Genomic DNA, 23809 nt, shown 5'->3' with positions numbered 1-23809 from the left:
AGAAATAATCTTACACATGGTAGCCTGTTTGTCACTGTTGCTGAACATGCTTAATAAATGTCTCAGATGAGCTGGGATCCAAGAGAGACCAGATTCTAATCCCAACTCCGTCAACACCTTGAACAATTCACTTCTTCTCTCTAGGCATCCTTCCCTCCCATCATGTGTAAATCAAGGTGATAAAACCTGTGTCCTCTGACTCTGAGTCAACCTGGTGGTAGTTCGTCCCAAGGCTGCAGGGTCCTTAGTTTAGGCCCATACTTTGTGTCGCCACTAGCCGGCAGGATTGCCACATGGTTGCTTGGCCACTCCCTATTTCCATCCCCATCTCCAGGAAGAACTTGCCTTCAGAATTCGGGACCAAAACAAACAGAATATTCCAGCCTGGCAGTAGCCAAGACTTTGAAATGGAGTCTTATCAGGCTATAAAAGGAGATGGGAAAGCAAAGTCTCTAGCACCTTTCTGCAAAGAAGACACTGATTTGTCTCAAGCCCAGAGGAGCAACTAGGACTCCAAGAGTCAAGTGACATCTCTCCAGCCCATCTACTACATGACAGATGCCCTTGTAAAGAGCTACAGGTGACCCAGGCCAACACCAGGGCACCCTTTGAAGAATTTGACGCTGAGTCCCTCAGAAACCACTTTGCATGCCTTATAAGATACTTGTGAAAAGGTGAGATTTGGATTTATAATGTCCAAATGTGTAGGTAACTCACTTTAATTTCTCCAATCCTGTTTTCTCCTTTGTAAAACTAGCATAAACCAGGTTTCTGAACTTGCTCTGTCTCCCAGGGCTGCAGGCAGTGCAGAATCCTAGAAAGAATATGGGCTTTATGAATACACAGACTTGCTTCAAATCCTGTTCTTGTCATTTATATGAACCCAAAAAAGTCTTCTAAGTTTCCTCATCTACAAAATGGAGATAGAAAACCTTTTATTTCACAGTGCTTTCTGAGAATGAAATCAAATAGAGTCAGGACAATGGCACATATAGAGGCTCAATAATGTTAGATCTCATCCCTGATTATAAAAATACAAAACAGCATGGTTCCATAATCATTAAAAATTTATACACATGCATAGAAAGGATAAAATCAAAACACATATATCAAACAGTTAGTATTGACTTCCAGTGTGTACCCCTCTGTCATTTCTCAGTTTTCTAAAATGAACCATTATTACTGTTGTCACTTGTTTTTTTTTTATTGTGGTAAAATACATGTAACATAAAATCAACCATTTTAACCATTTTTAAGTATACAGTTCTATAGGATGATGTACATTCCCACTGTTGTGCAACCACCTGCCATGCCACCATCCATCTCTAGACCCCTCTTATCATTCCACACTCAAAATCCGTACCCATTAAATTACAACCCCCACAATCCCTTTACCCTGTCCCTAGAAACTACCATTCTGCTTTGTCTCTACGAATTTGACTATTCTAGCTAGACACTTCATATAAGTGGAATCATACAATATTTGTCCTTTTTTTGTCTGGCTTACTTCTTATTTCACTTAGCATGATGTTGTCAATGTTCATCCACGTTGTAGCATGTATCAGAATATCCCTCTTTTTTAAGGCTGAGTAGTGTTCCATTCTAGAGATATATCACATTTTGTTTATCCATTTATTCATCAATAGATATTTGGATTACTTCCACTTTCTGGCTATTGCGAATAAGGTGAACACTGGTATGCAAATATTGGTTCAAATCCCTGCTTTCAGTCTTTTTGTTACATACCCAGAAGCAGAATTGCTAGGTCATATGGTAATTCTACATTGAATTTTTTGAGGAATGGCCATACTGTTTTCCACAGTGGCTTCATAATTTTACGTTCCTATTTTTTTTTTAATAATAGCCACCCTAATGGTGGGTAGTGGTATCTCATTATGGCTGTTGCATTTACCCAATGTGCTGATTTGCATTTCCCTAAAGATTCGTGAAATGGAGCATCCTTTCATGTTGTTAAGAAACTTAAAAAAAATATTTTTCTACTAAACAAATGGATATATTATGGAGTAGAATATAACATTCATATAAATTTTCAAGTTAAACCATGAGACCTCAAAGAAATTTCCCATATTGGGTGGGCATCTTTGATCTACGCCCCTGTATTTCCCAAGAGATGCCATTCGTTCTCCTTCCTTCAATTTTCCTCTACCAAGGGGATGGGTCTGGGGACAGTTTGAAAAAAGCCTTCTTGTCCCTGAGTTCAATCAGGAGAAGAGAAGGTGTAATAAATCAGAAAGACCACAGCTACCTGACAAGATAGCATTTAATAAGAGAAAGTTTCCAGAGGCATCTGGGTGGCTCAGTCAGTTAAGCGTCCAAGTATTGGTTCTAGCTCCAATCATAATCTCATGGTTTGTGGGATCGAGCCCCACATGGAGCTCTGTGCCAACAGTGTGGAGCAGCAGGCTCCCTGTCTCTGCTTCCTTCTCTCTCTGCCCCTCCCCTGCTCACTCTCTCTCACAATAAATAATTTTTTTTTAAGAGAGACATTTTCCAAAGGAAAGTCAGCCCAAAATTAAAATGAAATCAATTCAATAAATATGTAAGGCATGTGGAAGGAAGCCGTTCTGCATGCGTGTGATCAAGTTACTCTTCATGAAGAAGTGAGTAAAAGAGACACAGCCTAACGAGTATCACTGATGGAAGAGAGGACCACAGGAAGTGTCATAGAAGGATCTAAAACTAAGGAGTGCAGTAAACACAGAGCCAGATGCTGAACTGATATGTCAGGAACTGCAGAGGGAGACAGACCAGGGGCTAAAAGGAACACATAGAGCAGGTTGTCCTAAACATCTGTCTATGGGCAAATGATAGCTAATCAGCAGTGAAAAGAGAAAAATAAGAACGTTCTCCTGAGTTTTTTATAAAGCCAAATTTACTCCACATGGGAACTACCATAAGGGATTAAATGTCCTTTCTTTTATAAAATAAAAAATAGTTTTAATGAACCAAAATAAAAGGTGCAATGGGGCGCCTGGGTGGCGCAGTCGGTTAAGCGTCCGACTTCAGCCAGGTCACGATCTCGCGGTCCGTGAGTTCGAGCCCCGCGTCAGGCTCTGGGCTGATGGCTCGGAGCCTGGAGCCTGCTTCCAATTCTGTGTCTCCCTCTCTCTCTGCCCCTCCCCCGTTCATGCTCTGTCTCTCTCTCTGTCCCAAAAAAAAAAAAAAAAAAAAAAAAAGTTGAAAAAAAAAAGGTGCAAGCCCACATCATTTCTCAAATTTTATTGTGACCTTTTTTTTTTTTTTTTGTCTGTGACATTTCAGTTCTCCTAGCACTTTGGGAATTGCCAGCAAGAAGCAAGAAGTAGGGATAAGCCATGGAGAAGGGCCAGGTGGTCAAGATGAGTTAAGGCCCACAGAAGGCTTGGTTTAGGAACTCCCACCTCTTCCAGACAGGGCCCTTGTATGACCTGATATATGCAGCCTCTTTCTTCACTCCCAGCCTTCCAAGCCAGAGACATGCATTTAAAGAGGCAGGAATCTGCTAACATCTTTCAGATTTTTCTGACCCAACCTCTAGAGAAGGGTTGGCAAACTTTTTCTGTAAGGGGCCAGATAACAAACTTTCTAGGCTTTGTGGGCCACATGATCTCTGTCACGACTACTCAATGCTGGCATTGTAGCGCAAAAACAGCCACAGATAATATATAAACAAATGGATGCAGCTGTGTTCCCCTGAAACTTCATTTACAAAAATAGGCAGAAGCCTAGATTTGGTTCACAAGACACGGTTTGCCAAGCGGTACTCTAAAAAGCAGAGAGGAGAACCTTATAAAACCCAGATCGGACTCGGCAATAAAAATAGATTGTGGTCATTTTATACACGTGAAATTTGTGGCATATGGAAATGTGTGGTTTTGAGTCCAGCTTAAACAGATGTTTTCTGAGCATCATTATCATCATCATTGCTAGAACTTTATGATGATAGTTGACCCTCAAACAATGTAGGAGTTAGGGATGCCAACCCTCTGTGGGTTTGGAAATCCACATATAACTTTTGACTCCCCTAAAACTTAACTGGTAATAGCCTAGCGTTGACTGGAAGCTTTACCTACAACATTAATGGTCAATTAACACATATTTTGTATGTTCCATATATTAATACTGTATCCTTTTCAGTAAAGTAAGCTAGAGTAAAAAAAATGTCATTAGGAAAATTATAAGGAAGAGAAAATACATTTATAGTACTATATGTATATTTATTAAAAAGAAATCCACTTTTAAGTGGACCTGCGCAGTTCAAACCCATTTTGCTCAAGCATCAACTGTAATTGTTATACATCAAGCAATATACTAAAAATACCATATGAATTAGTTTACTTAACTCTCACAAGCACACTATATACTGATATCACCAGAATTTTCACTTCAGATCTAAGGGAATTGAGGAATTGGGAGGTTCAGTAACTTGCTTAGGCCCACTCAGTTGGTGAGCAGTGGGGCTGTGGTTCATAAAGCAGAATGTGGACTTCTGCTTCCAGCCATCGTGAGATGAGATTTACCTTCCCACCTTAAACAACTAAAACACTGAACACAATCCATGAAATAATGGTTTTCAGACATTCAGTAACTGGCAGAGCAGGACAATGACCCCAATGAGAAGGCAAATCAAGAGGTAAGCCCAAGGATGCCCCTGCTTACTGGCTGCAGAATTTCCAGGCTATACCAAAGGAAAGAGGTTTGAGGACACAGAGCGTGAATGGAGTTCCTGGAGGCCAAAGCAGCTAAAGTTTCTGAGGCAAGGAACTGAAGAAGAGAGAGCTGCACAGAAAGAAACTCCAGAGAGATACAGAGGATTCCCCTTGCATCTTTAGCTGAGTACTAATCAGCACATGTGTGTAAGGAAACTGCTGACCCAGAGACAGAATGATCAAAGAGGAGCACTTCCCAGGCTCACCCAGGGTTGGGAATATTTTATGTTCCTTCCAGCCAGAGTAAAAAGATCTCCTAGTATTTGCCTCCTCAAAAAAATATCACCTTAGTAGTAGGGTTGTATCAACCCTACACTAAAGGCTGTTCTGGACCCGCCTAAGAAAAATTAAAAGTAAATCAAAAGGATCAATTTGTTTCCAAGTAACTTGGAATTTTGCATTCCCACAAAAAAAAAAAAAAAGAAAAAAAAAAGCCTAAAAAATATCTAAAGGATTGAAAAACAAATCTGCAACCAGCAACATACAATTCACAATGTCTTCCACCCAACAAAAAATTAACATGCATTCAAAGAAGCAGGAAAATATGCCCCAAAACCTGAGGGGAAAAAAATCAGTCAATAAAAACAGATACAGAAATACCACAGATGATGTAAATAATAAACAAGGAGGTTAAGACAGCTTCTATAAATATACTCCATATGTTCAAAATGGTGGAGCAAAGCATAAGCATGATAAGAAATTAAGGATATGAAAAAGACCTCAACGATAGAAAACAAGCAATGGCAATCTCTGAGATGAAAGGTCACTCAACCAGTAAGTGGCAGACCTGAGATTACACCCCTGGATGGACTCCAAGTTGTGCTGCTCATTACTGGAACAGTTTTGTAGCAAAGAAGACTGATCACAGAAGGCAAATCAAGCACCATTTTCTTAATTAAACCAATTGGTTCACACATGCAAGTAGCATTTTAAAAATTTCCCTGAATATATCAGAACTATCTTCTGCTTACACTGCACTGTGGGGATCAAGGCTTAGTAGCCACTGACGTGCATAATCTCTGACAATCAAAGTAGAGGGTACTAGGAAAAGAAACAGAGTACCAACCACTGCTACACAAGTGTAACTCTAACCACACCCAGGTGAATTTGCTTAGTTTCTTTCTTGTTGAGAATATTCACCCTTTGGTTTGTTTTGTTTTTCAGACAAACGTATATAATGAAAGTTCATTAACTGTGCTTCAGTTCAGGAACTACTCAGATGGTATCGAGACCTTCTTGATCCATGAAAGACCTAAGAGGCATTAAAGAAAGACAAGACACTATTTTTTTTAAGGTTTTACCTTTACCTAATCTCTACACCCAACATGGGGCTTGAATTTACAACACAGAGCAGGAGTTGCATGCTCTAACAACTGAGCCAGACAGGCACCCCAAGAAGACACTACTGTTAATGGGAGAAGATCTTGCCTATCCCCAGGGGAAGTCAACCTGATTCTGGCACCCACATTCCACCACAGTGGGGCTGGAGCTCATCATGTGGCCTTTTAGGATTTTTTGAGGGCAATATCTAACCAGTAAAAAAGAATAAAGAGTTTTCAAGTCCCTTTGCCGTGTTTATTTTCACATTACACATTGCTAACCACTCTTGAGTTTATCTATTTAGGTAAAGCAGACTAAGTAAGACCATAGTTCCATATGTAATGCAGCACATCTTACAATTAGACACCATCTTGAAGATTATGTAGTCCCCTCCTGCCATTTCACAGGTGAAGACACCAAGGCCACAACCATAGATGATAATGGCAGAGCTAGAACTAAAACCTCTACTTCTCAGAGAATTGGAGGACATGGAGGAAGAACCGGCTGTATCCTTCAGAGCTGTTGGTTACTGGGTCAGATCCTTAGCCTTTCTAAATGGAACTAATACCTTCTGTGGATTACATGAGATAATATATGGAGGTTGCTTGAAGTTTACATTTATTTCAGTGGCTGCCACACAGGAAAAGCTTACTAAATGAACTTAATGCTCCCCCCACCCCGAACTTGTTGACTAGTATCCTCTCTAACAGAGGGCCCTGTTGGAATCTACACAAAGTTAGAAAAAGCCAACCATCCTGAGAGCCTAATAAACATGGATATTTTCAAAGTCTAGGTAAAATAATTGAGGTGAAGTCTCAGGAAGGTATAACCAGAATACAATTGATGGTGGGAAAAGAGCTGTGGCCTAATGAATTTTATTTTAATCTTCCTAAGGAAAGATGACAATGGAAGGGGATCTGCAGAGGAACTAAAAAAAGGGCCAGAAAAGAACATAAACTGGCCATGTTGCCTCCAATTTTGTCCAAGAGAGGTGATGCCATGAGCTGGATGATATTGGTTGTTACATTCATCCAGGGAATGCTTTCTTTTCTGATTCTGTGCTTTCTAAGCACCTGAGAGTAATAAATGTTAGAACAATATCCTTGCCTTCTCAACCTCTAGTTCTCCCCTCTTTCCCTCCCCTCCCCTTCTCTCTCCTCTCCTCTGGCTTCCTCTCCCCTCCTCTCCCCTTATCTTCCTCCCTTACCCTCCTCAGACCCACTCTATTCAGGACCATGTGGTATGCAGATGTAAAACCAATGCATTCATTTGGCTACCCTAAGAGGAAATCAGCCTCAGAATGAATACAACACTGTAGGAGGCAGAGGTAAGGCACACAAGCATGCACACATATACACACACACAACAAACAAACAAGTAAAACCAGAACTTGATAAAATGGCTGAGTACCTAAGTCAGTAGAACTCCCCATTACATTCTGCTTTGGATTTCCAAACATAGAAACCATCAACCCCCACCACCACTGCCACCATTCATGTCACGCATTTTGAAATGCAGTTCCTGTTACTTACAACAAAATGCAACCTAATGAGTCAGCATTGGATTATCGTCAGGACTTTCCCACAGAAGAGACAATGTACCAATCAGCCAGCATACATATTTGGTCCAACTGAAAGATCGCTTTCAAACAAAACTAACAAATTAGCATTAAGTTTTATGTTGAGGTCATATATGACTTTGTTTAACATGATTCATTTACTTATTGTGTGGGATGTGTCTTCTAGACTCTCTAAGTGGTCATTTCTAGCAATACCAACAATTTCACGTTTCTGAACCTACAGATCTAAGGGCCAGACCGTAAAACGTGGCCACCATGCTCCCGTGTTGCATTTGTGTGATCCAGACTAAGTATCTGCTCTGTTCATCTCATCTCTCTCCTTTACAGCATCCAGTTCACAAAACTCCCATTACAGTGCCCTTTCCACCATGCCTCATTCTCATTAGGTGGTTAATTACATCATGAGCTTGAAAGTAATAAAACAGCATTTCTTACTTTTTGTTAATTCAGATAGGCCTGCCCTCCAATTAGTGCAAATTATCGAGGTTTTATTATATACATACATATGTGTTTGTGTTTGCAAAGTTTCATTGATGAATAATGACTATGCAGCCACCCACGGACCAGATGGAAATGATTGGAGATCATTAAATACAACATTGTTAGGTCATTTCCAGCATGTAATCAGCAACAATGGCTGTGGTTAGACTTGTTACATAAACAGATGGAGGAGAGGATGACTCACGGAGTGCAGAATTACTGAGGCCTTAGGTGTCCCCAACAGGGCTTACAAGAAATAAGCTTGGGGACTGCTAGCATGGCTTAGGTGGTGCCTAGGTTGAAGGAATGATAACAAGAGCTGGGTCTGCTCATTGCATGTTGACCATAGCTTGAAGTTATGAAGAGACTCTCCCTTCTCTTCCTTCCTTCCTTGCCTTATGTCCATTTGTTCTTTCTTTCTTTTCTTTCTTTCTTTCTCTCTCTCTCTCTCTTTCATGTTTATTTTGAGAGAGAAAGAAAGAGAGTGTGTGAGTGGGGAGGGGTAGAGAGGGGGAGAGAGAATTCCAAGCAGGCTCTGCACTGTAAGTGCAGGGCCCAATGCAGGGCTCAATCCGGCGAACAGTGAGCCAAGATCAAGAGACAAATGCTTAACCGACTGAGCCACCCAGGTGCCCCTATGTTCTTCTTTCTTAAAAACACTTATCGAATGTGCCACTCACTGGGCTGTTTATTTAAAAAGACAGTCCCAGGGTGCCTGGCTGACTCAGTCAATAGAGGATGTGACTCTTAATCTCAGGGTTGTGAGTTCAAGCCCCCATATAGGGCATGGAACCTCCTCAAAAATAAATAAATAAATAAATAAATAAATAAATAAATAAATAAATAAATAAAATTTTTAAAAATTAAAAGGACAGTGCTAATTTCTGCCACACTATTTCCCGATTCCATGGCCTTACTCAAGTACCAAGTACATTAACTTCTAGAAGGTCAATTTCTGCATTTAAAACTGAAGATAAAGTTGCCCTCCATGCCTCTACTCCAGATTTGCTTTGAAAATACAATGAAATTAGTGAGATAAAAGGAAGGAAACCCCTGGGGAACTGCTATTATTATGCCGTGTCCAGCACCGCTGTAGCCCTCTAGCACATAATGTCATCCCTGTGCCTTGCTTCTAAGCACATTTTTGGTAACACTTATGTAGTACTTTATGTGTGACGTTTGGTACCAAAAAATCAGGTTTAAGTCCCAGCTCTACCATTTAATAGCCGTGCAGCATTGGGCAAATCTCTCAAAGTCTCTGGGCTTCAAGAGATTATTGAGAGGAATTAGGTTAGGAAGGAAAGGAGGAAGGACAGAAGGGAAGGAGTAAGGGAGGAGGGGGAAAAGGAAAGTAGATAGGTAGGTTTTTGGTTGCAAGGGCCATCTTTAAAAAAGAGAGAACATTTATTTTCAGGATTTATATTGTCTGGAGGAGGAACAAGAAGGTGACAGGACTTAAGACCCCTCTGAGAACCAGACAATTCTTTCAAATTCTTTCTCATTGCATCTGTTTCTCTCCACCTATCTGGTTAGTGCTCACTGTATAATCTAGATGGAATCCTGAAGCAAACCAATCTGGGTAAGTTAGCAAATCATTATGGCCTCCATGAAACAGAGGCCCCCACACAAGATTGTCTCTAAACAAGCCCACACTGGCTCAATCCATGGCCACTCCTGCTCAAAGAACAGTCGAGCACTACTCTTCTGATTAAGGGGCTGTAGATGGGCCAAGGGATACTGTATGTGGCAGGAAACATCACTGACATTTCCAAAATAAGTCAGGAACACAGAGTACACTGTGTTGAGAAAGAAGCAGTAAATAGAAACTGCCCCCTGAGTACTCTGAGGGTATATTTAATGGTGTCCCACAGAAGGTGCCATGGCTTAGGGAAAAAGAGGTTAGGTTCCAGTCAGAAAATAATTTTCCTTGCTTAAAGTTTCCCTTCATTGCAGCAAATAGAGAAAAAAAAGAAAGTTAACATGTATGGGGGGGAGGGGATGGGAGAGAACAGAGGAGGCAAGTACCATATATAAACTCAGCACCCAGAGTATAGAGATGAAATGAGGGAAACACAGATGAAACACCCCGCAACCATTCCCACAGCACAAAGGCAGGCAGCCAGCATTTTGCAGCAGGTTTGGGGGATTCCAGTCTCCTCAGCAATACCGATGATAAAATTTGATACTCAATGGGAATCCTGAGTAATACCATAAGTAATTCCTACTAAGTGCCCTAACAAATATGCACAGAGTAACTTGGGAACAAAGAGTGTGGGACACCAGAGGAAAATCAGAGGAAGCTGGAAGAAGATAAAACTAAACTGTATCAAAATCAAACCTAACCTCCTCAACAATACCTGTCTGCTATGAATTGAATTGTGCTTCCCCACAAAAAGATATGTTGGTACTAACTCCCAGTCCCTCAGTACCTCAGAATGTGACCTTATTTTAAAATAAGGTCTGGGATGCCTAGGTGGCTCAGTCACTTGAGTGTCTGACTCTGGATTTTGGTTCAGGTCATGATCTCATGATTTGTGAGTTCAAGCCCTGCATCAGGCTCTGTGCCGACAGTGCAAAGCCTACTTGAGATTTTCTCTCTCCCTCTCTCTTGCTCCTCCCCTGTTTGCGCTCTCTCTCTCTCTCTCTCAAAAGAAACTTTAAAAAATAATAAGGTCTTCACAGAAGTATCAAGTTAACATAAGATCATTAGGGTGTGCTTATATAATCCAATACAACAGGCAGTCTTATAAAAAGAGGAAATTTGGACACTGATACAGGCGCACATAGAAGGAAGATGATGTGAAGACACAGAGGGAATGACATCCACCAGCCAAAGATGGCCCGCAAACTACCAGAATTTAGAGAGACTTGGAACCGATTCTCCCTTAAATCCTTCAGAAGGAACTAACCCTTCCAACTCCTTGATTTCGGACCTCTACCCTAAATTTCTGTTGCTTAAGCCACCTAGTTTATGGTATTTATTTATGGCATCCACAGAACAGCAATATACTATCTAAGGACGTTTATCAATTCCTCAGGGAAAAGGAGAATAGAAAGTGACAGAACCTCATTGATAAGTACACATTCTTATTGCTTATAAATTATCTTATCATACTGTTTTTGTACAGTGTATAGGTTCTCAAGCTCCAATATAAATTCAGTCCATCCAGCCCTGAGTTGGAAGCTCTCTAGCATCTATTCTAAATATCTGGACTTGGTGTCTTCTACCTGAGTATTACAGTCTCGATTCCAGTAGCTGCAGTAGTCAAAGCCAGAATTCCTCTTTAAATGAGAATGTCTCTTTAATATGGCTTTTATTTTTACTGTCCAAGTGGGCTATATGATACAGAAGCACCCTAAAGACTGTGAAATACTAAGAAATAACAAGAACATATATCCCACTGATAAAAAATATTCTATTTTATGTCTCTTCCTTATCTACAAAGACAGCTGTATGAAAATCCTATAAAACTCCAGGAAAGTGGTACCATGGCAAAAGTTCTATTACGCCAGAATTACCCTAACAGTAACACACAAAATCCCCTCTGAGAATTCATTTCCCCTTTCCCCTCACCACCCTTCAAACAACTGCATCATCATCTAGATGAGTTAGAGGAAGTCTCTCTTGGCAAATTCCGGTAAGTGCTCCTCAGTATATCTACTCTTCTTTTTTTAGTTAGCCTGTAAATTTTATCTGGAGGCATAACCTCCCAAAGTGAAGACAGACTTTCCAGCTTCCACATATGAGCTCCTGTGTGATTAAGTTCTGACCAGTGGCAGGCAAGTAGAAGTGTTGAATGTGGTTTCTCTAAAAGGGAACATGTGTGATCAGTATCCTTCTGTCTTCCTGGTTGGAACATAGACACGATAGCTGGTTCTTACAACACGATCCCTAAGTCATCCACTGAGGATGGCCTAACAACATGACAGAGGGAGGCCAGGCCTTTGCCACTGTGTATGCCTACCCTGGACTGCCAACACCAGTACATTTTTGTCAAGAGAGAATGACAATTCTGTATTGTTTAAGTCATGATTATTCTAGGATTTTTGTAACATGCAGTCAAGATTCATCCTAAATGATTCAGTGCCTTGGAATACAAAGAACAGAAAACTTACGTTGCAATGGTCCAAAGAATATGGAAGCTTATCTCACATAAGGAGAAATCCAGAAGTCAGGCAGCCCCAAGACTGGTTAATTCAGCAATTTAGGGAGGTCCAAGCACCCAGATTTGGGCATCTTTCTGGCCTATTTCCCACTGCTTCTCCACAACACCTTATACTTCAGGCCTGATGAACTACTGCTGGTTCTCTAAATACGCCATGCTCTTTTAAGTCTCCTTTCGCTTAAATACACTGTGGCTTCTCCTTGGAATACTCTTCCTTCCCTTTTTAGCTGGTGTCTTAATCAGCTCAGGCTGCCATAATAAAGTTGCACAGACTGAGTAACTTAACACAAATTTATTTTCTCACAGTTTCTAGAAGCCCAAGATCAAGGTTCTGGCCAATTCAGTTTCTGGTGAGGACTCTCTTCCTGGCTTGCAGAAGGCCACCTTCTCCTTATGTCCTCACATGGTCTTTCCTTAGTGCATGGGGTGGCAGGAGAAAAGGGAGTTAGCTCTCTGGTGTCTCTCCTCATAGGGACACTAATCCTTTTGGATCAGGACTCCACTTTGATGGTGTTATCTAACCTCAAGTATTTTGGTAAAAGCCCTACCTCCAAATACAGCCACATTGGGAGTTAGGGCTTCAACATGTGGATTTGGGGAGGACACAAACATTCAGTTTATAACACCTGGAAATCTCCTCTTAATCCTCTAAGATATAACAAAACTTCATCTCCTTTTGGAAAGCCTTCCCAGACTTGAGAATTAGATGTCTCCCCTTCAGTTTCCACATTAGTTCCTATCATGCAGTGCTGATCCCATTGAACAATGATTAAATACATATTTGTCCCCTCCTTGTCAGTCCACAAGAGTCTTAAAAGCAAGGACAGTAGTTTGTTTGTTTTATACACCTAACACCTAGGACAGCACCTGGCACAAAGTTGGTGTTTAACAAAGGTCTAAGGAAGAGGGAGAGAAAGAAACATCACATCTTTAGAAGAAAATATAATCTGTATTCCAAATGAATTACAATTGAATTACAAATGAATTACAAATTACAAATGAATGCCAGAACATCCATCATCCACTGGATTTGTCTTAATGATATATAAATTCAATTTCCAGATTACTAAACTTGGTGTAGTGGGTAAGTGTCAGGATTAAAATGCTGTCTTCCAACTTAGTGTCTATATGACTTGATTAATTACTTCCTATGGTAAATCTTAAATGATTCTAAATTCCTTGATGTCCCTCCTATTCCTTTCTCCTTGAATCTTGGCTGGTCTTAAAGACTTGCCTGTGGTAAAGTCACCTTCTGGGGGTTCTGAGGCTATATCATAAGAAGACTTGCAGCTTCAGCTCAGGCCTCTGAAATCCTTGTTCTCAGAGTCCTGGGGCACCATGCAAGAGGCCCACCTACCCTGAGTCCACCATGCTATGAGGAAACTCAAGCTGGCCATGCAGAGAGACCATGCAGAGAAAGAGATGCCTGAGCAGCACCCAGACAATAAGTCATCCCCACCATAACAAGCCTGACTCTGCTATGCCCTGTCCAAATCCATGACCTAAAGAAGCAAGAGGTAACAGTATTATTGTTGTTCTAGGCCAATAAGTGTTGGAGTAGTTTGTTAAGAGGTAATAGATGATGAAACACTACTGGGCCTCAGTGTTCTTGACTAAAAATGAAGATAAGAACAGTTTCCAGCTCTTGGCACTACGATAAAAGTTAAACAGGTTAGAATTTATAAAGCACTTAAAACAATACCCAGCCCAAAGTAAGTGCTAATAAATATTAGATATTTCTATTTTACTTCTTTATGTTTGGTTTCCATAGATCAAAACCATTTTGTTTTGGCAAATTTAATGATGGCTTAACTTAGGCAGTGGAACTCGATTCACGCCCTGTTATAGGTTAAGGCGATCTCTTGCTGAGAATCTGTAGGTGGAGAGGGTGGAAGGAACAAGCCCCTGCCCCAATTACCAACGAGTCATCTCCCCAAGACATCAGACTATGGCCTGGGCCTGAGAGAGGCCTCCTAGTAAGCTTCCAAATTTTCTGTTTACACGGCTGGAGTTTTTTCTTTTCCTCCTCCCTCCTGGGATAATTTGACACTAATGGGCAAAACTATTGAGGGTGGAAATTGTTGGTCTTTTCTCCCCGTGTGCCTGGAATCCAGCTTCAGAGGAGGAGAAATACAAACATGACACTAATGGACTTCCCTTGTTCTCAGTTCTTCTCATTTCAAGACAGCAGTCCCCTTGGCATCAGGGCTCCTCACTTCAGATCCATTAGCGCCGGGCAAATGAGCCGTGTGGTTTCTCTCATCTCCTGCCCATAAACCACCACACGTACCTCTCTCCTGACCCCTCCCTCTAGTTAACATTGTTTAACAGACTCAAGGACACAGTTGCGGTTCTTTTCTTCCTAGAAGAACAAAATGTGCTAATGCTCCTGGTGCTGGCCATCTGGGTCGGTGGGCTGTTAGATGCTCTCTCTTTTAAGATGTTATCGATAGTCTGTTACTGAGCACCTGGGTGATGGAAAGGGCCCCTGGGAGCCCACTGACACCCCTGTGTTCCTCCACTGACACCTCCTGGCACAACCCATTTACTCTCCTCGGACTTCCCAACCTGGCCCTGATTTTACTGGCTCTGGGCAGCATCAGGATCCTGAGCTGCTGGGGTTCGGAGGCTGGGGGGGGAGGAGCGCAGAAGAGGGATCCAGGACTTAGACTTAAACAGCTAGTACCCTAACTCAGCTAGCTTATGAGAAAAGGGGAAGCATTTATGGACTGGGCTGGATATTTAAGCAGCATCTGGATTATAGGAAAGTGTATCAGTTTTAAAACTGCATACCTGGGTCTCAGGCCTGCTTGGCCTTATACTAGCTGTCTGATGTTGGGTAGCTATCTAGATCTCAGCCTGCTTAGTTCTTTAAATGGGAATAAACTATTTAGCTTAGAGGACAACTTTGACAGTTGGACGAAATGAGGTTTTACCTTTATGCTATACAGCATCTGGGAAGGAATGCAGATATCGACCATTACCAGAAAGAGCCTGGTTTTCTTGTAGCTGGATCACAAACACACTTGGAATTCAGAGGATGTTGCAAACATTTTTTGCTACTGTTCATAACAGGTTGTCTTTCAGTCCACAAAGAATCTGCAATCTCTATTTCCTCTTTACTTCCTTTTTCCTTTCTAGCCTCTGCCCTGGGTCCCAGCCACAGGCAGGGTCTGTCCCTCGTGGCTGAGCCTGAGACAAGCCATATTCCAGGCACCTTCTGAGTGGAGCTCCTGAAATGAAACAAGACTCTTGCTGATCCTGATTGTCTCCTTAGCATAGCTTGGATGTACAATAACATTGAAAGATCTGTCCCTACCATGGGTGAGAATGGGACCAATTTAAAGGGACAGAGAGGTGCACCCTGACCAAGATGGGAAGCACCTAACACATAGTAGGCATTTAATAATGACCCTGCTTCCTCTAACTAAATCTTTACTAGTTCTTCAGCCTACCAAATGTATGACCGGGGGCAAGCTGCTTAACCTCTTATGCCTCAGTTTTCTCATCTGTAAAATAGGGATAATAATAGAAGCTAGGTCATGCATGGGGTTGTTACAGAAATTTGATGAGCTATACATATAAAACTCAGAATGATGCCCAGAAAATAATAAATAACATATAAGGGTTTGTTGGTATTATTGTCATTATTCACTATTTTAATTGCTTTTTTTTTTTTTTTGAAATTGGGTTGTAGGGCACCTGGCTGGCTCAGTCAGCGGAGCATGCAACTCTTGATCTCAGGGTTGTAAGCTCAAGCTTGGGTGTAGAGACTTCTTAAAAATAAAATCTTTTAATAAAATGAAATAGGCTTCCATCTAGGTTAACACAATTTAAAACTGAAGGTTCAAACAATTCAGTCTCTCCCTTCTCTCTCCTTATTTATAGATTTTAAAAAGTTGTTTCATTTGTTCAAAATCCCATTTGTTGTGGTGCAGGGTGACTGCACCCTGTGGGAGTAGACTGGGAGCCTACAGGTCTGAGGTCTTCAGGCTCAGCCACTGTGTGACCTGGGGCAAGGCACCTGGCCACCTGCTCCTCCCTTTTATCCTCCATAGCTCACTCGTAGCAGGTGATCTGTGGCATCAATTCACCTTCAGACCAGGAGAATGGCAGGGCCCCTTTGATACTGAATCCCTGTATTTCTCCTTCACCCTTGATTCCAGGCAAGACTGAAAGCAGCCTATTTTCAAACTGTTCAATTCTCAAGAGAGGAGGAAAACCTGCCTTCAAACATAGCTTACTGCCTTTCCCCAAGATAAGCACCGCCCCCAACCAAGGCTCCCTGATTATCAAACATGTCAGCAGTATTCTAAGAATCCTGTATAAAATAAGCAAACCAGTCCTCCGGGAAGACCTGAGGGATTGCTTTGAATAAAGTGAATAAGCCTTAATGCATAAATGGATACATCCTCATTAAGCTGCAGATGCCTGGAATCACCAGGACGGTGACCCTCACTCAGGAGGTGCTGCCCCTCTGTGGGTGGGGGTCACCAGGGAGCATAATTGTCTACCCTCTGTGGAATACTTGCCTCCAACATCTTTATATTCTCATCGTGATACCTGTAGAATCACGATTTTTTTCTTTCTTTCTTTCCTTTAATCTCTCTTTCCATAGTAGTCTCGAGCCCCTGCTATGCACCAGATTCTGTGCTTACTGACAGTTACATAAGGAAGATTAAGACATGCTTCTCGCTTTCAAAAAATTCACACATCAGCAGGAAAAACTAAAATGTAAAGAATTCTATAATACAATGCCAGGCTAAATCTGGTTTCCCTGTTAACACTCTAATGGCACTTAGTACTTTGCCTTCCTATAACTTGTCATAAGTTAGAAAATGTATTTGTCTTTTCCAGTAATTAATTCTGCTCTCCCTCTCCCTCCTCCACAGTATAGGCTGTGATGCTTTGAGCTAATATTTACTTAGTACGGATTATATCGCAGACACTGGTTTAAGTGTCTTACATATATCAACTCTTAATCTTCACAACCACTTTAAGATGAATGTCCTAATATTATTCTCATTTTACAAATGAGGAACTCAGACATGGGGAAATTGAGTAACATGCTAGGGGTCACACAGCTGGTAAGAGTCAGAACCAGGTCTTAAACCTAAGCAGTATGGCTTCAGACCCCCGCTCTTAGTTCTACATTAAAGGGAAGACATCAAGGCTTTTTTAAAGGTGATAGATATGTACATGATACAGTCTGGAGAGATCTCCTTGTAAAATTATTGTGTTCTGGTAAATGTGGGTAAACTTTAATTTGTCTGGAAAATCCATTCATGCAGAATCCCTAGTGACAAATGCAAGTAAGTGAGGCATTGCAGTGTATACAAAAGATGAAGAAGGGGGAAATGGCAGCATTTAGATCAGATTAAGAAAAAGAACATTTGTTGAGGGGCACCTGGGTGTTGCAGTTGGTTAAGCATCTGACTCTTGGTTTCGGCTCAGGTCGTGATCTCATGTTCATGAGTTTGAGCCCCGCACTGGGCTCTGCACTGACAGTGTGGAGCCTGCTTGGTACTCTCTGTCTCCCTCTCTCTCTGCCCCTCTTCTGCTCACTCTCTATCCCTCTCACAAAAAAATAAATAAATAAATAAATAAATACATAAATAAATAAACAAAAAAAAAAGGACATTTACTGCAAAGCAAGTCTATGTGTAGAACTGAAAAATGCAACTATCCGAAGAGCACAGGGCTGTACCTTATCAGATTTCTGACTTGATCTAAATTTATAACTATGAAAACCAAGAAAATTGGTCAACTATTGCCTAAAGAAAACCCACTCTGAGTGTTATACCAATTCAAGTCATTGTCAGTCTGTGGGCAACAGGTACTTCTCTGGTAGACCCTTACCATCTCATCAATTGAAATAGCAAAATGCCTATCAAAAATAAAAGATTCCTTTATGCAACCATGTAATCAAAAGATTTACTAAATTCAAAACTGTTTAACTATTCTGTGTCTTATGAAAGTATCACACAGAGACTTTTTATCTTGATGTGTTAAATTCTTGTTGGTAGTTTAAAGCATGAGGCCACACCAATTAGGTTTTGACCCCAGATCTCTTGCTAATTGTCTACATAGATTTTAACACATCATTTAGCCTCTATTGGTCTCAATTTACTTTGTCACTGCAAAATTAGGAGACCGAAATGGATTGTTTTTAAGACTCTTTTGCTCTCCTCTATCATTCTGAAATTTGATGATGTATTAAGCCTTTTTATATCTTTGTATAATGGTTTATTTTCATTCAGTTATGTTAGAAAATATTCATGCTTGACTCCAGTTCAAATTTTTTCCATGAGTATTTACTATAATAAAAACCACTGAATTCACTTAGAAAATAAACTGGGGTAGTGGGGTGCCTGGACAGTTCAGTTGGTTTCGTGTCTGACTCTTGATTTTGGCTCAGGTCATGATCTCATTGTTTGTGAGATAAAGTCGCTGCGTTAGGCTCTGTGTTAACAGCACAGAACCTGCCTGGGATTCTCTCTTCCTCTCTCTCTGCCCCCCTTCACCCCCCCCCAAATAAATAAATAAACAAACTTTAAAAAAATAAAAGAAACTGGGAATTAGGATTTGTGCCCAACAAAGTCATGCGGTTCTCAGAGCATCAACAAATAGATGAGATCAGGACATCTGATACAGAGATTACTGGTGTTTACAAATGCCAGGGTTCTGCTTTTCTTCTGGACACAGAGCTGGACCACATCCTGCAGTTAGCTGAGGCCATGTGTCTGAACGTCCACCAATGGGATGTGAACCTATGTGGCATGAGCCAGTTCCAGGCTGAAATATAAAAACCTCCTTCACGTATTCCTGGTCCTCCTTCCCCAACCACTTCCCCAACCACTAGCTAAATAGACAGAATCTGGAAGGTAGTGAAGGAATACAGAACTAAGACAAAAAGAAGTTTGCTGCCGAATGACTATGTAGAGCAGAATGCTATTGGGTGGTCACATGAAAGGGAAAAGAAAATACCTATTGTGTTAAACTACTGAATTTTGGGCAACAGCCTACCCTGACCAATACATCATCCTTTTAGATTTTTATCCAAGTGAAATTGCATTTTAGTGAACATCTGGTTCAACCCTGAAGGAAGGCATTCTCACAAAATGGTAAGTATGAGGACTTCTGCTGTGACACCCCTAACACCTTATCCTGCCATCTTACACATGGTCGCCCTAGTTTGCCAGTCATCCACGGGCACTTTCAGCACCTCACCTGCTGCTCCCTATCCAGCCCTTCCACAGCTTCCTAATGCTCTCTTATCCAAACCTCCTCTCTCCTAAGTGCGGCTGAGCTGTTCTTCATTTGTGTTTGCGTTTGTTGTTTTCTATGACATAACTTGCAAAACATGTTGAGTTTTCTAATCTGTCACATTATTGACGAATGTTTCATCGCAGTTAAGACTGAAAGCTGTTTAAGAAAGCTGTCTGTAGATTGATCTATTTCTCCTTGCACTTCTTTCAGTTTTTGCCACATGTATTTTGAAGCTCTATCATTAGGTGCACATGTGTTTAAGATTATAATGTACTCCTGATGCAATGACCCCTTTATCATAATGAAATGACATTGATTATTCATGGTAATATTCTTTTCTCTGAAACTGACTTTGCCTCCCTGCTCCACTGCCTGGAAACTCTTTAAAGGCAGGAAGATGGGACAATTACATGGCTTGCCTCATGTGTTTCCCATCTCAAGAATTACTGCCTTTCGTTGCCTGTTGTTCAGTGTCTTAAAAACTATTGCGTCGCATATTTTAGCCAGTTTTGGTTTGTTTTGGCCAGGAGGGTAAATCTGGTCCCTGTTATCCCAATCTTAATCTGAAAGGAAAGTCAAAAATGCTTTTATACATCATTTCATTTGTTCCTCAGAGGAACCCTCACAAGGTGACTCTTATTATCCTTTTTTTTTTTTTAATCAAAATACTGAGTCTCAGAGAGGCTGCATAATTGGCCTAAAGTTACACAGTTAGTAAAACTAACTGAAGTACATGGAAAGGTCAAGATTGGGTGATAGGTGCATCAGTTTTCTGAAACTAAAATTAGGCACATGCCATGAGATTATTTACATAATAAATCTCAAAACAATTAAAAAAATCAAAATGGTCGTGCCTGGGTGGCTCAGTCGGTAAAGCATCCAACTCTTGATTTTGGTTCAGGTCATGATCTCATGGTTCATGAGACTGAGCCCTGCACTGGGCTCTGAGCTGACAGCCCAAAGCCTGCTTGGGATTCTCTCTCTCTCCCTCTCTCTCTGCCCTTCCCCCACTCACATGCTCGCTCTCTCTCTCTCTCAAAATAAACTTTAAAAAAATCAAAATCCTTGTTAGTACACATGTAGTAATTTGCCTTACCTGGCAATAGTTGCAGTACATGAAATGAGGTCTGTTTCAGCAAATCTGGGTTACAAGTTCAAAATATTTGATGGGAAGGATGATGAGATATTATAGCCAGTGAGACTGGACAAAGGATAAAAGTTAATGACACTTATTTCAGGTAGGTATTGGTCCTGCCATATTTTTAAAATATTCTCTGAGCCATCAATCACAAAGGAAATGTCTTCAGTATTCATGGAAACACTTAAAAGAAACAAATAACTAACGTGGTTTTTTTAATCCCTATTTTCTTTTGCCTATTGGAATGAAGCAGAAGTAAATCATCTGGAATGGCTTGGGAGGGGCCATCCAAAATAGATGATTCCATTTATGCTATAAACACAGTAGTACGTAGGGTACAAATGCCTCAGTTTAGCAATGTTCTCCAGTGGGCTGGGTGGGAACAATGGGAAAGCCTAGTTCAAAGGTGCCTTCTTCTTTTAAAGTACCTATCATGGTGTCTGACACATCAGATTCCGTTCAGCGAGTGTGCGTCCCCTTCCTTTCTTTCCAACCAGAATAGATCAGACCAAATACTATCTCTGTCACAAAGGAAGCAGCAACTCAAGGACATGCAGGCAAGGCTGGATGAGGAGGCTTAATTTGTTTTTATCTTGGAGATCCTTCCATTGACACTAATTAATCTCTCCCTACAACTTGGAAGGTTAGCAAACCTCTTTTAAAATAGCAGCAATATAATGCTCCCTAAATGGGATTTTAACTAATGTACAATAATTACTCTTATCATAACAGCATCTCTTTAGCACATTCAGAAGAGAACCTCGCCTGTCTGCCCTAAGTGGTGTTATTAGAGGGAGGAGAGTGTTTTTCCTGTCCATTCATGCTCCAGCTGCCATTTAGCTGCATTCTGTGGGGACAATGATCCTTGCCTTTCATGGAGTGCAGATGGAAATGCAGAAGTGCGGCATTCAGAGAGATTCTGCTGTCTGCCAACAATTCTAGTCAGCCCTTCTCTTTGGAAAGGCTTAATATTTCCGAGCTGTTATGAAAACTTCCTTTAAAAAGAAAACTGCTTTCTGAGTTGACTATTGCCCAGAAATAGAGGTTAGAAGTGGGGAGCTGCCACAGCAGACCTGGCCTTTACATAAAGTGCCTTTTTCATTTGTTGAAATGCAGAGAATGTTCGCATGAACCAAAACTCAGTTGCCCAAAAATCTAATTGGAGAGCTCATGTTGCCGTTGAACACAGTTGCAGGGAAGCATCTGCTTAGACTCAGCCCCTCTGCAACCTACTGAAGTCTTAAAAGCATGGGCCTTTAACATCATATCAGGCCTGTGTTCAAATCTTAACCTGCCATGTACAGACATGGCCTCAAAGGCAGTGCCGTGCCATAGAACTTCTGCCAACACAGTGATGTTTCTGTATCTTTGCCGTCTGGTAGAATAGCCACTAACTACATGTAGCTATTGAGCACTTGAAATGTGGCTAATGAAACTGTAACACTGAATTTTTACGTATTTTTTATTTTAATTCATTTAAATTAAAAAGCCACATGGGTTTAGCAGCTACTCTTTTGGAAAGCACATCTCTAAGATAAAAACAAGCTGTTGCATCTTGTACCTCCTCCCATTAAGAAAGACTTGCGCCAGGGAGCCTGGCTGGCTCAGTTAGTGGAGCATGCAACTCTTGATCTCGGGGTTGTAAGTTTGAGCCCCACATTGGGTGTAGAGATTACCTAAAAATAAAAATCTTTTAAAAAACATTAGAGGGGTGTCTGGGTGGCTCAGTCGGTTAAGTGTCCGACTTTGGCTTAGGTCATGATCTCACGGTTCGTGGGTTCGAGCCCCACGTCAGGCTCTGTGCTGACAGTTCAGAGCCTGGAGCCTGCTTCGGATTCTATGTCTCCCTCTCTCTCTGCCCCTTCCCTGCTCACACTCTGTGTGTGTCTCTCTCAAAAATAAATAAACATTAAAAAATTAAAAATAAAATAAAATAAAAATAAATTAGAAACAAACAAAGAGTTGTGCCTTCAAACACACAGTTGTGCCTTCAAACACTGAGTTGGCCTCTTTAGGTTCTGAAGAAACATAAGATAATGGGGAACATTTTTTATGTATGATATAAATGGGGAGCCATTTATAAGATGACTCAGATGGCTGCCGGCTTCATATAGGACCCAAAGCAAGAGAGGAGTTTGCAGGAAGTTGAGACTCTGGGCCCACTTGCTCTCCCACTCTGACTATAAACTGAAGGTTGCAGTGGCAGGTGAGAATGCTGGGTGGAGGATCAGGCAAGTCCCAATAGGAGAGTCGCAACATAATCTCCTAGAACTTGAGGGTAAAGCCATGTCATCTGTAGCACTGAACAACTATCTGTTTGAAAATCAACACCCGACATTCTACCCAGACCCTAAGAGGGACTAAGTACTGATATCAAGGACTATGTGACCAGAGCTTCCCATCATATGCTGGATATTGTTTGACCCACTGTGTTGTAAGTTCAAGCAAGTGCAACACAATCTATGGAAACAGTACATTGGGGATTGGGCCCAACTAATTCAACAAGGCACAAGTAAATTGCAAGTGGCTCAGACTCCCACTCACCTATCTTTATTGTATAATTATCTCTCCTAAAACTCAAACCTATAGCTCATAGTGGGATTCCCTACAACCAATTGTCAAAGAGGAAAGAATCTGGGCTTAGTTCACAGATGGGTTAGTATAATATGCTGGTGCTGACTGAAAATGGCCAACTACCATTACAGTTCCACTCAGAGGTATTTCTAGAGGACAACAGTGAAGAGAAATACTCCCAGGGGGCAGAGCTGCTAGCAGTACACTTGGTCACCGAATTCTAATGGAGGGAGATGTAACATGAGATACTTAGACTCCTGTTAAGAGGTTGCATGACTTGGCTAGCTGTCGAGGGGCCTCAAACGAACAACACTGGAAGATTTAGCACAACTAGTTCTGGGGAAGATGTATGCAAATGAATTAATAGAAGCGAGGATGAAGCATGCAGACCTTTGTGTCTCACCACAATGCTCATTAGAGAGTGTTCACTGCAGAGGAGGCTCTCAACAATTAAGGGAACAGGATGACTTCCTATAGATATCATCATTTGCCCCATGCCTTAGCAATCTCAAAACTCATGAAATGGGCCAATCAACAGAATGGCCACACAGTAGGACTAAAGACACTAGATGGT

At 41.2% G+C, this 23809-nt stretch overlaps 1 long non-coding RNA gene across 2 annotated transcripts in view; it reads right to left on the bottom strand.

Moving 5' to 3' along the window:
- Window positions 1-642: 642 nt before the first annotated feature.
- The window catches only part of LOC122241439, a 50304-nt gene continuing 27137 nt past the window's right edge, over window positions 643-23809 (bottom strand). Inside the window, exon 6 of one of the 2 annotated variants that reach the window (XR_006221580.1) lies at window positions 643-814. This is a non-coding gene — a long non-coding RNA (uncharacterized LOC122241439). Of the gene's footprint in view, window positions 815-15400; window positions 15488-23809 lie in introns of those variants that run through there. The other variant, XR_006221581.1, reaches the window with a different exon arrangement.

Source organism: Panthera tigris, chromosome C1, assembly GCF_018350195.1.
Source record: "Panthera tigris isolate Pti1 chromosome C1, P.tigris_Pti1_mat1.1, whole genome shotgun sequence".
NCBI lineage: Eukaryota > Metazoa > Chordata > Mammalia > Carnivora > Felidae > Panthera > Panthera tigris.
This window is presented reverse-complemented; position numbering and strand designations above follow the sequence as displayed.